Source organism: Petromyzon marinus, chromosome 58, assembly GCF_048934315.1.
Source record: "Petromyzon marinus isolate PM22_M1 ecotype Great Lakes invasive population chromosome 58, UKy_Petmar_22M1.pri1.0, whole genome shotgun sequence".
NCBI lineage: Eukaryota > Metazoa > Chordata > Hyperoartia > Petromyzontiformes > Petromyzontidae > Petromyzon > Petromyzon marinus.
In genome coordinates, this window is record NC_133724.1 from 6,313,457 (window position 1) to 6,327,968 (window position 14,512).

A 14,512-nucleotide genomic window follows, 5' to 3' on the forward strand; every position below is an offset into this window, starting at 1 on the left:
ACCCACCAAACTCACCCACCTACCCAACCAAACCCACCCACCCACCAAACTCACCCACCCACCAAACTCACCCACCCACCCTCCAAACCCACCCACCCACCCACGGGGGTGGAATGGAGTTTCACAACAAACGCGCGTGCGCGCGTGTGATCCACCAACCCCTGACTGACCGCTGCCTCCGCAGGTGCTGCGTTAGAGGCCACGTGCGAATTTGGCCGCCTGTAAATGTCCACGTAGTGGTGGTGGTTATGATGATGATAAGCCACTTTCTTTAAGCTATCGTTAGTGATGGCCAGGTAGCTTCTGATTGTTAAAACAAATATACAGCTCAGCGAGCCATCAGTGGTGAAGTAAACAAAAACAAATCTAGTTTATAGTTTAACTGTAAGAGTAAACGAAAGCCTGCGTTAGTCACGAATTAAAACAACAAAAAAACACCGTTAACATGGATCGCCTCGCGAGATGCAAGCCGATGAGCGTCTCCGGTTAATTGATGGCATCCTTGGCGGGCTCCCCCACATCCCCCCGCTCCATAATCCCGCAAGGGGAAACGCCACATTGTCTAATTAATCAGGCCACTAATGTCACGTGAAGCCACATCGGACATGCTAATGGCACTTACGGGGGTAGCGGAGGGAGGTTGGAGGAGGTGGGTTAGGTGCAGCAAGCGCGAGGCACGGGGTGAAGTAAAAACACTTCGTCAATGTCGCTGCGGCCTCATTAGCTGAGCGGAGTTGGCGGTGGGGAGCGGTGGTGGTGGTGTAGTGGTGGTGGTGTAGTGGTGGTACAGCGGTGGTACAGCGGTGGTGCAGTGGTGGTGGTGGTGTAGTGGTGGTGGTGTAGTGGTGGTACAGCGGTGGTACAGCGGTGGTGCAGTGGTGGTGTAGTGGTGGTGTAGTGGTGGTACAGCGGTGGTGGTGGTGTAGTGGTGGTGTAGTGGTGGTGCAGCGGTGGTGGTGGTGTAGTGGTGGTGTAGTGGTGGTGTAGTGGTGGTACAGCGGTGGTGGTGGTGTAGTGGTGGTGTAGTGGTGGTGCAGCGGTGGTGGTGGTGTAGTGGTGGTGTAGTGGTGGTGTAGTCGTGGTACAGCGGTGGTGGTGTAGCGGTGGTGTAGTGGTGGTGTAGCGGTTGTGCAGCGGTGGTGGTGGTGTAGTGGTGGTGCAGCGGTGGCGTGGTGGTGGTGGAGCGGTGGTGGAGCGGTGGTGCAGTGGTGGTGTAGTGGTGCTATAGTGGATGTGGAGCAGTGGTGCAGCGGTGGTACAGTGGTGGTGGAGCGGTGGTGGTGGTGTAATCGTGGTGCAGCGGTGGTGTAGTGGTGGTGTAGTGGTGGTGGAGCGGTGGTGTAGTGGTGGTGGAGCGGTGGTGTAGTGGTGGTGGAGCGGTGGTGCAGCGGTGGTGGAGTGGTGGTGGAGTGATGGTGTAGTGTTGGTGGAGCGGTGGTGCAGTGGTGGTGTAGTGGTGGTGTAGCGCTGGTGCAGCGTTGGGGAGCGGTGGTGCAGCGGTTAGCGCACTGCGCTGCGCTCAATGCGAATCTAGCGAACCGGATTTCCATTTCCCGCTCACGGCCAATAAGGGCGGCAAATGCCTCAACCTGGTCCTGGGCCTCCCCTAGGTCGAGTCAGCCTCAAGTGAGTACAGCCTCGAAGGGAGACAAAGGCGGCCGGGAGTGCTGTTGGTCAGCACCCGCCCCCTCGTGTGCCGTGCCGACCTTCATTCGGTGTTCACTAACAGCACTTGCCCCAACAGTCTGTTAAGGCTATACGGAGCGAGTGGACTACTCCACCCAGCTACCACAATACAACCACGCATACTCAGGTGGAGCGAGTGGACTACTCCACTCAGCTACCCCAATACAACCACGCGTACCCTGGTGGAGCGAGTGGACTACTCCACTCAGCTACCCCGATACAACCACACGTACCCTGGTGGAGCGAGTGGACTACTCCACTCAGCTACCACAATACAACCACACGTACCCTGGTGGAGCGAGTGGTCTACTCCACTCAGCTACCACAATACAACCACGCGTACCCATGGTGGAGCGAGTGGTCTACTCCACTCAGCTACCCCGATACAACCACACGTACCCTGGTGGAGCGAGTGGACTACTCCACTCAGCTACCCCAATACAACCACAGGTACCCTGGTGGAGCGAGTGGTCTACTCCACTCAGCTACCACAATACAACCACACGTACCCTGGTGGAGCGAGTGGTCTACTCCACTCAGCTACCCCGATACAACCACACGTACCCTGGTGGAGCGTGTGGACGACTCCACTCAGCTACCACAATACATCCACGGGTACCCTGGTGGAGCGAGTGGACTACTCCACTCAGCTACCCCCAAAACAACCACGGGTACCCTGGTGGAGCGAGTGGACTACTCCACTCAGCTACCCCAATACAACCACGCGTACCCTGGTGGAGCGAGTGGTCTACTCAACTCAACTACCCGATACAACCACGCATACTCTGGTGGAGCGAGTGGACTACTCCACTCAGCTACCCCGATACAAACACGCGTACCCTGGTGGAGCGAGTGGACTACTCCACTCAGCTACCCCGATACAAACACGCGTACCCTGGTGGAGCGAGTGGACTACTCCACTCAGCTACCCGGATACAACCACGCGCACCCTGGTGGAGCGAGTGGACTACTCCACTCAGCTACCCCGATACAACCACACGTACCCTGGTGGAACGAGTGGACTACTCCACTCAGCTACCACAATACAACCACGCGTACCCTGGTGGAGCGAGTGGACTACTCCACTCAGCTACCCCAATACAACCACGCGTACCCAGGTGGAGCGAGTGGACTACTCCACTCAGCTACCACAATACAACCACACGTACCCTGGTGGAGCGAGTGGTCTACTCCACTCAGCTACCACAAAACAACCACACGTACCCTGGTGGAACGAGTGGACTACTCCACCCAGCTACCACAATACAACCACGCGTACCCTGGTGGAGCGAGTGGACTACTCCACTCAGCTACCCCCAAAACAACCACGTGTACCCTGGTGGAGCGAGTGGACTACTCCACTCAGCTACCCCGATACAACCACGCGTACCCTGGTGGAGCGAGTGGACTACTCCACTCAGCTACTCCCAAAACAACCACGTGTACCCTGGTGGAGCGAGTGGTCTACTCCACTCAGCTACCCCGATACAACCACACGTACCCTAGTGGAGCGAGTGGTCTACTCCACTCAGCTACCCCAATACAACCACACGTACGCTGGTGGAGCGAGTGGACTACTCCACTCAGCTACCCCGATACAATCACGCGTACCCTGGTGGAGCGAGTGGACTACTCCACTCAGCTACCCCGATACAACCACGCGTACCCTGGTGGAGCGAGTGGACTACTCCACTCAGCTACCCCGATACAACCAGACGTACCCTGGTGGAGCGAGTGGTCTACTCAACTCAACTACCCGATACAACCACGCATACTCTGGTGGAGCGAGTGGACTACTCCACTCAGCTACCCCGATACAAACACGCGTACCCTGGTGGAGCGAGTGGACTACTCCACTCAGCTACCCCGATACAAACACGCGTACCCTGGTGGAGCGAGTGGACTACTCCACTCAGCTACCCGGATACAACCACGCGCACCCTGGTGGAGCGAGTGGACTACTCCACTCAGCTACCCCGATACAACCACACGTACCCATGGTGGAGCGAGTGGACTACTCCACTCAGCTACCCCGATACAACCACGCGTACCCTGGTGGAGCGAGTAGACTACTCCACTCAGCTACCCCGATACAACCACACGTACCCATGGTGGAGCGAGTGGACTACTCCACTCAGCTACCCCGATACAACCACACGTACCCTGGTGGAGCGAGTGGTCTACTCCACTCAGCTACCCCGATACAACCACGCGTACCCTGGTGGAGCGAGTGGTCTACTCCACTCAGCTACCACAATACAACCACACGTACCCTGGTGGAGCGAGTGGTCTACTCCACTCAGCTACCCCGATACAACCACGCGTACCCTGGTGGAGCGAGTGGTCTACTCCACTCAGCTACCCCGATACAACCACGGGTACCCTGGTGGAGCGAGTGGACTAATCCACTCAGCTACCACAATACAACCAGACGTTCCCTGGTGGAGCGAGTGGACTACTCCACTCAGCTACCACAATACAACCACGCGTACCCTGGTGGAGCGAGTGGACTACTCCACTCAGCTACCACAATACAACCACACGTACCCTGGTGGAGCGAGTGGACTACTCCACTCAGCTACCCCAATACAAACACGCGTACCCTGGTGGATCGAGTGGTCTACTCCACTCAGCTACCCCGATACAACCAGACGTACCCTGGTGGAGCGAGTGGACTACTCTACTCAGCTACCACAATACAACCACGCATACTCTGGTGGAGCGAGTGAACTACTCCACTCAGCTACCCCGATACAACCACGCGTACCCTGGTGGAGCGAGTGGTCTACTCCACTCAGCTACCCCGATACAACCACACGTACCCTAGTGGAGCGAGTGGACGACTCCACTCAGCTACCCCGATACAACCACACGTACCCTGGTGGAGCGAGTGGACTACTCTACTCAGCTACCACAATACAACCACGCATACTCTGGTGGAGCGAGTGAACTACTCCACTCAGCTACCACAATACAACCACGCGTACCCTGGTGGAGCGAGTGGTCTACTCCACTCAGCTACCCCGATACAACCACGCGTTCCCTGGTGGAGCGAGTGGACTACTCCACTCAGCTACCACAATACAACCACACGTACCCTGGTGGAGCGAGTGGACTACTACACTCAGCTACCCCAATACAACCACACGTACCCTGGTGGAGCGAGTGGACTACTCCACCCAGCTACCCCGATACAACCACACGTACCCTGGTGGAGCGAGTGGTCTACTCCACTCAGCTACCCCAATACAACCACACGTACCCTGGTGGAGCGAGTGGACTACTCCACCCAGCTACCCCGATACAACCACACGTACCCTGGTGGAGCGAGTGAACTACTCCACTCAGCTACCCCAATACAACCACACGTACCCTGGTGGAGCGAGTGGACTACTACACTCAGCTACCCCAATACAACCACACGTACCCTGGTGGAGCGAGTGGACTACTCCACCCAGCTACCCCGATACAACCACACGTACCCTGGTGGAGCGAGTGGTCTACTCCACTCAGCTACCACAATACAACCACACGTACCCTGGTGGAGCGAGTGGACTACTCCACTCAGCTACCACAATACAACCACACGTACCCTGGTGGAGCGAGTGGACTACTCCACTCAGCTACCCCGATACAACCACGCGTACCCTGGTGGAGCGAGTGGACTACTCCACTCAGCTACCACAATACAACCACGCGCACCCTGGTGGAGGGAGTGGACTACTCCACTCAGCTACCCCGATACAACCACGCGTACCCTGGTGGAGCGAGTGGACTACTCCACTCAGCTACCACAATACAACCAGACGTACCCTGGTGGAGCGAGTGGACTACTCCACTCAGCTACCACAATACAACCACGTGTACCCTGGTGGAGCGAGTGGACTACTCCACTCAGCTACCACAATACAACCACGCGTACCCTGTTGGAGCGAGTGGTCTACTCCACTCAGCTACCACAATACAACCACGCGTACCCTGGTGGAGCGAGTGGACTACTCCACTCAGCTACCCCGATACAACCACGCATACCCTGGTGGAGCGAGTGGACTACTCCACTCAGCTACCACAATACAACCACACGTACCCTGGTGGAGCGAGTGGACTACTCCACTCAGCTACCACAATACAACCACGAATACTCTGGTGGAGCGAGTGGACTACTCCACTCAGCTACCCCCAAAACAACCAGGACTGATAAGCATTCCTACCAGGATTGCGATGATCAACAAACGTTGAAACTCACACCCAGGGCGCTCCTGCTCTTTCTGTTTAAACTCCACACGGGACGATGCCACGCGTGCGTCATGTATGTTGCTTGCATGTGAACAACCCAACATTGCCAACCAGCAAGCCCCCACGCACACACAAAAGTCACGACTTCGCATTGAAACCAGCCGGATGGGTGTTCTTCCAAGGCTGCTGCTGCTGTACGGCTGGTGACGCTGCTGCTGCTGATGGTTGTTGTTGTTGTTGCCGACATGATGTCACGGTACTCGGATTGTAAGTGTTGTAGTGGGTTTACTCTCCAACACACAACCGGTTAATGCTGAACAAGTATACTACACTATACACTACACGATACACTATACTGTACACTACACTATACAACTACACTATACTCTAATATACACTACACTATACACTACACTATACACTACACTGTACTTTAATATACACTACACTATACACTACACTATACACTACACTACTATACACTGCACTACACACAACACTACTATACACTACACTATACACTACACTATACACTGCACTATACAACTACACTATACACTACACTATAAATGTAAATGTTGTAGAGGGTTTACTCTCCAACACACATCTGGTTAATGCTGAACTTCTATGCTACACTATACACTACACTGGACACTGCACTATACATTATACTGCCATATTATATACTACTATACACTATATTATATACTACACTGCTATATTATACACTACTAAACACTACACTATACACTACACTATACACTACACTGTTATATTATACACTACTATACACTACACTGCTATATTATACACTACTATACACTACACTATACACGATACTATACACTGCACTACACACTACACTATACACTACACTATACATACACACTATACACTACACTATACACTACACCATACACTGCACTATAATTTTAAATGTCATGAATCAAGGCTAAACAAACATAGCTCACGAACAAAGCCCCTCATGCAATAGCGACGGGACCCTCAACACAACAGATCCATGCTACTCGGCCTAACCTCTCCTCGACAAACAACGACATTCATTTACTACTGTAATGAGCCAAAAAAATGTCTGTGTCCCGCGCGTTGACGTCACTCCACGTCGGCCAACCCCCCTCATGAATAATCATGAGCGGGTGACGTCCTCCACATGGACCCACCCCCCCTCATGAATAATCATGAGCGGGTGACGTCTTCCACATGGACCCACCTCCCCTCATGAATAATCATGAGCGGGTGACGTCCTCCACATAGACCCATCCCCCTTCATGAATAATCATGAGCGGGTGACGTCCTCCACATAGACCCACCCCCCCTCATGAATAATCATGAGCGGGTGACGTCTTCCAAATGGACACCCCCCCCACCATAAATATTAATTAGCGGGTGACGTCACTCCACATGGGTGGGGGGCGAGGCGCCTCCTCCCCACTCCTCGGCGTCAACTCACAACCCTCACTACCAAGGCAGAACCCTCACGTCACGTGATCTCCGTAACGCTGTTGAGACATCAAAGTAAAAAGGACGTCATGATGAACAAGGGATTATAATCTTAATATGAAATAGGTCTGTGTCAATGCGCCCTTACAAATTGCACACGAATTGATACAACGAATACATCACGTCACGTTCTGCTGTCCGCTTGCAAGTTTCAGATTTACTGCAATACACCCGTCCTTGGACGGGCAAAAGGCTAGTGGATATATATTGCATAAGTAATTGGGTGAATTATTCAATTTAACAATTGTTTAATTAATGATTTATTCAGGGACGCGTGTGTGTCTGTATGTATACACTTCTGAATCGACATTCGACCTAATTGCCGGCTTCCAATCGAAGCCACCGCCAAATTCTTATCCACTGCTGGATGGATGCCTCCGAAAATCCCTCCGTGTACGCCCGGGCGCACTCTGGCCACGTGGAGCTGTAATCCGTGGTAACCCAGTGAGCTCGCGACTCGATCATGCCCGGCTATCTCCTCTTGCGGATCGCAATCCCCGTCTCGCAAGAAATCGATGACATTGATTTTTGGAGGCAGGGTGGGTTGGAGTGGGTGGGTGGGTGGGTTTTGGTGGGTGGGTGGTTTGGTGGGTAGGTGGGTGGGTGTGTAGTTTGGTGGGTTGGAGGGTGGATGGGTTAGTGGGTTTCTGGGTGGAGTTTGCATGATCTCCCCCTGTCCAGCAGAGTGAGAGTGAGTGGAGTTTGTATGATCTCCCCCTGTCCAGCAGAGTGAGAGTGAGTGAGTGGAGTTTGTATGATCTCCCCCTGTCCAGCAGAGTGAGAGTGAGTGAGTGGAGTTTGTATGATATCCCCTGTTCTGCAGAGTGAGAGTGAGTGGAGTTTGTATGATCTTCCCCTTTTCTGTAGAGTGTGAGTGAGTGGAGTTTGTATGATCTCCCCTGTTCTGCAGAGTGAGAGTGAGTGGAGTTTGTGTGATCTCTCTCTGTTCTGCAGAGTGTGAGTGAGTGAGTGGAGTTTGTGTGATCTCCCCCTGTTTTGCAGTGAGAGTGAGTGGAGTTTGTATGATCTCCCCCTGTTCTTCAGAGTGAGAGTGAGTGGAGTTTGTATGATCTCCCCCTGTTCTGCAGAGTGAGAGTGAGTGAGTGGAGTTTATATGATCTCCCCTTGTTCTACAGAGTGAGAGTGAGTGAGTGGAGTTTGTTTGATCTCCCCCTGTTCTGCAGAGTGAGAGTGAGTGAGCGGAGTTTGTATGATCTCCCCTGTTCTTCAGAGTGAGAGTGAGTGGAGTTTGTATGATCTCCCCCTGTTCTGCAGAGTGAGAGTGAGTGAGTGGAGTTTGTATGATCTCCCCTGTTCTGCAGAGTGAGTGAGTGGAGTTTGTATGATCTCCCCCTGTTCTTCAGAGTGAGAGTGAGTGGAGTTTGTATGATCTCCCCCTGTTCTGCAGAGTGAGAGTGAGTGAGTGGAGTTTATATGATCTCCCCTTGTTCTACAGAGTGAGAGTGAGTGAGTGGAGTTTGTTTGATCTCCCCCTGTTCTGCAGAGTGAGAGTGAGTGAGCGGAGTTTGTATGATCTCCCCTATTCTGCAGAGTGAGCGGAGTTTGGATGATCTTCCCCTGTTCTGCAGTGAGAGTGAGTGAGTGGAATTTGAGTGATCTCCCCCTGTTCTGCAGAGTGAGTGAGTGGAGTTTGTGTGATCTCCCCCTGTTCTGCAGAGAAAGAGTGAGCGAGTGGAGTTTGTGTGATCTCCCCCTGTTCTACAGAGTGAGTGAGTGGAGTTTCTATGATCTTCTGTTCTGCAGAGAGAGAGAGTGAGTGGAGTTTGTATGATCTCCCCCTGTTCTGCAGAGAGCGAGAGAGTGAATGAGTGGAGTTTGTATGATCTCTCTCTGTTCTGCAGAGTGTGAGTGAATGAGTGGAGTTTGTATGATCTCCCCCTGTTCTGCAGAGAGAGTGAGTGAGTGGAGTTTGTGTGATCTCTCTCTGTTCTGCAGAGAGAGTGAGTGAGTGGAGTTTGGATGATCTCTCCCTGTTCTGCAGAGGGAGAGTGAGTGAGTGGAGTGTGTATCATCTCCCCCTGTTCTACAGAGTGAGTGAGTGGAGTGTGTATCATCTCCGCCTGTTCTGCAGAGTGTGAGTGAGTGAGTGGAGTTTGTGCCGACCTTCGTAGGTGGTGCTACTCGCTCTCAGCGCTTGCCCCAACAGTTCGTTAAAGCAACACTCGTGCGGGATGGGTGTGTGGGGGGGAGTCTTTCTCTTTGTGTCGTGCATGAGCGCGGCTGTTGCTGATCGATACCGGGGATAAATAGCAAAACGAGTACAGATGGCAATCCCAGAATGCACTGCTGCAAGAGCAACGGTCCGTTTAGAAAGAGGGCATCGAGACGTCCACGTGGGTGCCCCCCACCTCATCTCCACCCCCCCCCACTTTTCACACCCCCCCCCCACCAATCTCCCCGCTTGAGAAGAGAGATAAGTGGAGCTCAGGTGGGTCACACTCCGTGTTTGGCATTATCGATGGAGGCGCAGTCTGTGTGAGTGAGAGCCCTTGAATGTGCGCGTGTGTGTGGGTGTGTGTGTGTAAGTGTGTAGGTGTGTGTGTTGGTGTGTGTATCGGTATCTTTCGGTGTGTCGGTGTGTGTGTGTGTTGGTGTGTGTCTGTGTGTGTGTTGGTGTCAGTGTCTGTGTGTGTTGGTGTGTGTGTGTGTCGGTATCTGTGTGTGTGTAAGTGTGTTGGTGTGTGTGTGTGTCGGTGTCTGTGTTGGTGTGTTGGTGTGTGTCAGTGTCTGTGTTGGTGTCAGTGTCTGTGTCTAGGTGTGTTGGTGTGTGTGTCGGTATCTGTGTGTGTGTAAGTGTGTTGGTGTGTGTCGGTATCTGTGTGTGTGTAAGTGTGTTGGTGTGTGTGTGTCGGTGTCTGTGTGCGTGTGTGTTGGTGCCTCATGGTGCACATAGCCTGGCACAAGCGTCGCGGTGACATCACCGCCACTTAGTGGCGAATGGCGGTTGTTGTTGTGTGTCGGTGTCTGTGTGTGTGTAAGTGTGTTGGTGTTTGTGTGTCGGTGTCTGTGTGTGTGTTGGTGTGTTGGTGTGTGTGTAAGTGTGTTGGTGTGTGTGTAGGTGTCTGAGTGTGTGTAGGTGTCTGTGTGTGTGTAAGTGTGTTGGTGTGTGTGTGTCCGTGTCTGTGTGTGTGTAGGTGTGTTGGTGTGTGTGTCGGTGTCTGTGTGTGTGTTGGTGTGTTGGTGTGTGTGTAAGTGTGTTGTTGTGTGTGTCTGTGTGTGTTTAGGTGTGTTGGTGTGTGTGTAAGTGTGTTGGTGTGTGTGTGTCGGTGTCTGTGTGTGTTTAGGTGTGTTGGTGTGTGTGTAAGTGTGTTGGTGTGTGTGTGTGTCGGTGTCTGTGTGTGTTTAGGTGTGTTGGTGTGTGTGTAAGTGTGTTGGTGTTTGTGTGTCGGTGTCTGTGAGTGTGTCGGTGTACGAGTGTGTGTAGGTGTCTGTGTGTGTGTAAGTGTGTTGGTGTGGGTGTGTGTCGGTGTCTGTGTGTGTGTTGGTGTGTTGGTGTGTGTGTAAGTGTGTTGGTGTGTGTGTGTGTCGGTGTCTGTGTGTGTAGGTGTGTTGGTGTGTGTGTGTGTCGGTGTCTGAGTGTGTGTAGGTGTCTGTGTGTGTGTAAGTGTGTTGGTGTGTGTGTGTCGGTGTCTGTGTGTGTGTAGGTGTGTTGGTGTGTGTGTGTCGGTGTCTGTGTGTGTGTCTGTGTGTGTGGGGAGTGGTAGTGTAGCGGTTAGCGCTACGCTGCGCTACGAATCTGACGACACGAGTTCGATCCGCGCTCACGGCCAACACCGGTGACGTGTATTCGAACCTGTCTTGGGCCTCCCCTAGGTCGACTTAGCATCAAATGAGTACCTGGTGCGTTGTGTAAACATCTACACTGGGGAGACAAAGGCGGTCAGGCGTGGTGCTGGCCACCCACCCCCTCGTGTACCGTTCTGGCCTTCATAGGTGCTCGCTAACAGCAATTGCCCCTACAGTCTGGTATGGTGGCAATCCATGTGCAGACTGACATCGTCACAACTGCCTGTACCACAGGGCGGGGATACCAGGATTGCTTGGGAAAGGTCCAGCAAAGATTATTCGACATCGCCTAGCCAGCACTGATGCTATATTCTCTGTGCGCCCGCTATACATCAGAGGTGTAGGGAATTCCCACAAGACCTACATCTCTGCTTTATTGACCAGGCCAAGGCCTATGATACCATCAGTAGGCCAGGGATGTGGACAGTTCTTCGTAGTTTCGGAGTCCCTGACTCTCTGCTCACGATCATTAAGGGCCTTCGTGATGGCGGGCAGGCAAAGCTACGTGGCCAGGAGTCGGAGCTATTCCCTGTTCACCTTGGGGTGCGACAGGGATGTCCTCTGGCTCCCACATTATAGAACATCATCTTTAACCAGAAGCTTTCCATGGCTGTACCGGAGGAATTCCCATCTGGTACAGATGCAGTGGGAGGCTGATCGATGCGGTCGAGGGATGGCTCCCGTTTGGTCAACAATGTTAGGTATATTCTTAGTTTTTTCGGTAAAGTCACGTTGAAGAGAAACAACAAAATAATATATATAAAACAATAAAAAATCTCACGACGTTTCGACCATAACTCAAACGGTCATCTTCAGGTGTGTTGGTTTGCATAAATTTATTTTTAAACGGCGCAATTATTTATTTATAAAAACACGTTAGCGTCACGCGCAGCGATTTGGCAGTTTGCCCAGGACTAGTCCATCTATATCAGATAAAATCAGACTTATACGCACAGAACTAGATCAGTTAGACAAGACACTCTACAAATCACACTTATCATTGACGGCAATAATGTCCACATCGGATTGGGAACATGTAGACAATATGACTGCCTCTTCAGCTGCTACTATGTCGACCAAATGTAAGGAAAACCTGATTTCCAAATTTAACCTCTTCAACAAAAGACCGGACCCACACACCAAAAAGTTAGACGTTAATAAAGTCGTAATTAATCGCAGTAACAGTTCTATTTCCGATGGTCTGAAATCCGTTTTAGCTAAAGGTCTAAACTTTGCAGTCACACCAAAACACATACCAGTTAATGATATAATTGCCCAAGTAGACGTTGCTCTCAGGGGCCTGGGTCACATCGCTGCAGACGTAGCAAGATCTGAAATCGCTGCAACCCTCAAAAACGCTAAGATGCCAGCTAGCAACCTCAGCAAAGATGAGCGTTTTGAATTATATAAATTAAAAAAGAGGAATGATATTGTAGTCCTCTCAGCTGACAAAGGCAATGCTACTGTCATCATGGATAAAATAGAATACAACAACAAAATTAAAGAATTACTCGACGATGGTAGTTATACAAAAATAAAAAGAGATCCCACCAACAGCCTCGTCACACAAACCAACAAAATAATTTCTGATTCAACCGCATTAATTGATCAATCTAAACAGTTTTCGTTGAAACCTTCTGCTGCCAGGCCACCAAGATTATACGGCTTACCTAAAATACATAAAGTTGATACACCTCTTCGTCCCATAGTCTCTACTATCAGCTCCCCCACCTACAAACTAGCTCGTTTTTTGTCTGAAATCCTGCATCCTTTCACTGGAAAGACCACCTCTGCGGTACAAAATTCTACTCACCTGGTATCGATAATCAAGGGTATTTCCCTGTCCCCAGACGACCTGCTTGTCAGTTTTGATGTAGTTTCCTTATTCACCAAGGTTCCTGTACCTGACACCATTGCAATCATTGAAGACTTGGTTCATCAAGGACTAAACACTGAGGTACCCCCCCTGGTGAGACACTGTTTAACCAATACATACTTCACTTGGAATGGAACTTTCTACAAACAAACTGAGGGCACCCCAATGGGCTCCCCCCTTTCTCCAGTTATAGCTAACATTTTCATGGAGAAATTTGAGACTGACGCCATCCAGACTGCCACTCTGCGCCCAACCTTATGGAAGAGGTACGTGGATGACACTTTTGTCATCTGGCCACATGGCCGGCCTGCTCTAGACCAATTCTTCGACCACATCAATTCCATACACCCAGCCATCAGATTTACCATGGAAGTCGAAATAGATGGCAAGATACCTTTTTTGGATGTCCTAATTAAAAAGAGACCTGATGGTTCAATGAGCCACTCTGTCTACAGGAAAGCTACCCATACGGATGCTTATCTGAAACCGGATTCCCACCACCATCCATCACAGAAGAATTCTCTCATCAAGACTCTGTATCATAGAGCCCAATGCATATCTGACCAGGAACACATAAGCAGTGAACTCAAGCACGTACACCAAGCTCTTAGGGCTAATGGTTACTCCGACTATACAATCCGCAAAGCTATCACTCAAACCATGAAGAAGAACCCTCTTGAGGAGCCTTTCAAAACCATCACTTTACCCTACATTGCTGGGATCACAAAAAAGATCTCCAAAATCTTGAATGAACACAAGATCCAGGTCCGTTTCAACACATTACATAAAATCCGTGATCTGGTTCCGTCTGTAAAAGATGTGATTCCGGACATACAATACCCTGGTGTCTACAAACTAAGTTGCCTCTGTGGTAGTAGTTACATTGGAGAAACCAAACGCCATGTCTCGGACCGCATTCGTGAACACAAAGCAGACCTTAAACACGGTAGGACCAACACCTCGGCCGTAGCAGATCATTGTTCTAATTCAGTAGGCTCACATGCCATTGACTTTTCCAAGACAGAGGTTCTTTGTAAGCCATCTGGCTTCCATGAGAGATTCGTTCATGAGGCTATCCACATATACAAGCACAGAGACAATTTCAACCGAGAAGATGGATTCTATCTTAGCAATCATTGGAAAGATTTGATAAACCATTTCAGTTCTTAATTGATTGTTCACGCTTACAGTGGCTTTCAGACAGCATACATTATAAAAAATTTCGTCTCCCCCCTCCTCTTTTCAAAATATAGATGGACTAGTCCTGGGTAAACTGCCAAATCGCTGCGCGTGACGCAAACGTTATTTTATAAATAAAGAAATGCGCCGTTTAAAAATAAATTTATGCAAACCAACACACCTGAAGATGACCGTTTGAGTTATGGT

At 51.0% G+C, this 14,512-nt stretch overlaps 1 long non-coding RNA gene across 2 annotated transcripts in view; it reads left to right on the forward strand.

The window, feature by feature from the left end:
• The first annotated feature begins 9,709 nt into the window (after positions 1-9,709).
• LOC142905739 (uncharacterized) overlaps positions 9,710-14,512 on the forward strand; it is a 30,984-nt gene continuing 26,181 nt past the window's right edge. The window contains exon 1 of one of the 2 annotated variants that reach the window (XR_012929767.1): positions 9,710-9,892. This is a non-coding gene — a long non-coding RNA (uncharacterized LOC142905739). The remainder of the gene's footprint in view (positions 9,893-14,512) is intronic. The other variant, XR_012929768.1, reaches the window with a different exon arrangement.